Source organism: Austrofundulus limnaeus, unplaced genomic scaffold, assembly GCF_001266775.1.
Source record: "Austrofundulus limnaeus strain Quisiro unplaced genomic scaffold, Austrofundulus_limnaeus-1.0 Scaffold600, whole genome shotgun sequence".
Taxonomy (NCBI): Eukaryota; Metazoa; Chordata; class Actinopteri; order Cyprinodontiformes; family Rivulidae; genus Austrofundulus; species Austrofundulus limnaeus.
The window spans coordinates 48,835-52,514 of NW_013953002.1; positions in this window are offsets into that span (position 1 = coordinate 48,835).

The window sequence follows — 3,680 nt, forward strand, 5'->3', positions numbered from 1 at the left end:
GACTCTACATGCTTGGTTCACACTGTGAAGCATGGAGGAGGAGGTGTGATGKTGTGGGGGTGCTTTGCTGGTGACACTGTTGGGGATTTATTCAAAATTGAAGGCATACTGAACCAGCATGGCTACCACAGCATCTTGCAGCAGCATGCTATTCCATCCGGTTTGCGTTTAGTAGGACCATCATTTATTTTTCAACAGGACAATGACCCCAAACACACCTCCAGGCTGTGTAAGGGCTATTTGATCAAGGAGGAGAGTGATGGAGTGCTGCGCCAGATGACCTGGCCTCCACAGTCACCTGACCTGAATCCAATCGAGATGGTTTTGAGTGAGCTGGACCGTAGAGTGAAGGCAAAAAGGTCATCAAGTGCTAAGCATCTCTGGGAACTCCTTCAAGACTGTTGGAAGACCATTTCAGGTGACTACCTCTTGAAGCTCATCAAGAGAATGCCAAGAATGTGTGAAGCTGTAATCAAAGCAAAAGGTGGCTACTTAGAAGAACCTAGAATATAAGGCCGTATTCAGACCTGATAATTTGGTCTGCTTTAAACAAACCAGAGTTCGTTTCCAGCATTGGTCCGGACCTTTTGTGCAGGTGTGAATACACTCATGCGAACTCTGGTGCGGATCAAACAACCGGACCAAGACCTGCTTTTTGAGGTGGTTTCGGTCTGCTTTCAAACGAACTCTGGTGCGGTTCACTTCAGTTCTCTTCTGGTGTGAATACAGACCGGACTCTAACCGAACCAACTGCATTAAACATGTGTCTTTTTGGACTTCACAGACCACAGTTGCTGAGCTAAATAAACTAAAATCATACCTGTTTTGTTGTCTCCTGTTAGCAGCTCTGCTGCAAGCATGTAGTGGGTCAGAACATGCAGAGCACCTCGTCTCCTTTGGGTCGTGGGACACATTTACGTGACGTCGCTCCAAAGTTAGAATATCATCACGGAACCACCACTAAATTAGCTGCTTTTGACAATTTAAATGCTATTGCAGTTGTACTATCAGCATAAATGTGCGCATCAGAACCGCAGCATGCAGGACTTCCTTGTTTTTTTCTGGATCTGTGGCTCAGTCCCGCCCCCATCCTTTTTTGTCCAGTGGGAGCAATGTTCGTCAGCCTCATAGCTTTGTTTACAAATTATAGTTCATTTGCAAAAAAGCACAATGTGAATGCAAACCGCACCAAACGAAAAAAATAAAGTCCACTTTTGGTCTGGACCAAACAAGCGGACGAAAGAACTTTCCTGATCTGAATACTCCCTGACATATTTTCAGTTGTTTCACATTTTTTGTTAAGTATATAATTCCACATGTGTTAATAGTTTTGATGCCTTCAGTGTGAATCTACAATTTTCATAGTCATGAAAATAAAGAAAACTCACTGAATGAGTAGATGTGTCCAAGCTTTTGGTCTGTACTGTATGTCCAACTTTGCTAGCATGACCAAACTCCTCTCCTTGACAGCGCTGTTACGGGAGTGCAGTGCACACAGGCTGAGGAGCCACTATTTCAGCTCTCCCAATGAAACAACATTAACTCTAACAGATGAACATTTGTCTTTCCATATTATAGAAAAGACGAATCTCCGATTAGCGTCCMCCCCCCCCCCCCCCACACACACACACACACAATTTCATTCTTCACAATATGGCTTGCTTATACAGTATTTAGTACCATACTGTGACTGAACTGCTCTGTGATTCAGTAAATGATCAAATTTGAAGAATAAAAGTTTAAATGATTACGTGAGCTCTCTATATATCTTTTTGAAAGAAATTGTTATTTTAATAGAGAAATCAGTCAGTTTACAAATAAATGTAGTTAAGTTATTTTGTGCAGTACAAAATACATATTTGGTATATTTTTTAAGTTAAAAAATATATTACATACTGTGTTTGTTTGCACTAAAAGGTTATGGAAATGGTTAAATATTTGTATGACTATATCTGACTCAAATCTTGCCAAAAATGTTTTTTATTAAATATATTAAAAACACCAAAATGACAAATATAAACTACAGAAAAGCTGTTCAAATTCTAAACTGTGTACTTTGACTAAGAACATAGACGTAGTTATGTCTATAATATACTGTATACTTGTGTGTGGCGGGGGGTGGTAGTAGATTTTATCGTGCATTTATCGTTATCGAGGTGAACTGGTCAATATATTGTGATATTGATTTTAGGCCATTTCGTCCAGCCCTACCCACACATACATTCTCCTTTCACCTATAATATTTGAGTAGGACCTGGCTGGGTAGGGTCTGGTTAGTTTCAGAGTGAAATAGTGCCATTACCAAATATGGCATGGGTCTGACACTGACCCGCCCCCACCCCTTTCTGCGTTATACAGCAAGGTCCTACTCGAAATATTTCCATCATCAACAGATTCTACTCAAAACAGTTTCTGTGGATCATGTAGATTTGTAAAGCATCTACTTGTACAATTTCCTGGAAAGATTAGTACAGTGGTGATGTTACCATCATGCATGTGATATGTATTGTTTCATTATCACTCTACTCAAACAGATCACTACTTAAAGCTGGACATCTTGTGTTTGACCAACATTGTTTTCTTTAACCGTCATGATAAAAATGTTAAATGTTTATAAAAACTCATTAAGAAGTCCACATTGCAGCCTGGTGACAGAGCAGTTATTCACATTTAATGTCTCACTCATTAATGTAACTTACTGGACAACCCTAAGGTTAAATCACTTTGCTCCAGGAAAGGATCAGTAAATAATTAGTGAAATAGCCCCAAAGCACTACTGCTGTCTGTTGTCTGCACATCACTTAGCTCAAATTGGGTGTAACATATTTGTAGATAAAATAATTGCCTTGTTTAAATTATAATCTCAATGTTTACATCATCTGATGGCAAAATGGTACAAATGTACTGCTTGAACTCTCAGAGGTGACCTTAAGCGTTAGGCTCTGATTCAATCTGGACTTCAGAAACGGGTCCAGCATGTAAGCCTCTTCACCTGCTTTATACAAACTAGATGTCTCCAAACTGGGTGAGAGTAAAAAGAACTGTACCTACTTCAAGGCATTGCATGTAATGGTTTGCAAAGCAGTCCTGGTTCAAAACCCAAGGCTTCAGTGAAGCATGGAACCCATTGTATCTCTTTTGGTTTTTATTATTTTTTTCTTCCGCAGAGACTATAGAGAAGATTTTAACATGGCAGTAAAAAAAGAACTATGGAGGAGAAAAATAATTAAACATGTATGCCTATGGAAAGGGGGCACTATAATAAGCGTCTTCAAATTTGATCCACTTAATTCAAAACCATAAGTCATAAAAGATTTTGGCTTACATCCTCAATCCCTGGTCATTACGGATTCACATGGTAAAGACCACATCCATTTTCACCTAAAATCTTTTTTTTCTAAAATGCAAAAAGTGTAAAAACTACTTTTAGAATCTTTTCAAAAGTTTAACTTTTGATTTTCATAAAACTCATCATCCTAAATCTAGATAGTATGCTGGTTGTAGGTTTTGAAGGAACATTATTTAACTGTTTTAATATGGGAGTTATGCATAGACAAATAACTTTGGCAAGCAAGCTAAACATGAATTCTTTCATATCTTTAGAACAATAGCATATGCAGTAATTATATGAAAGTCATATTCCAGTTAGCAAAACACAAATTCTGCCACATCTTCAAAAC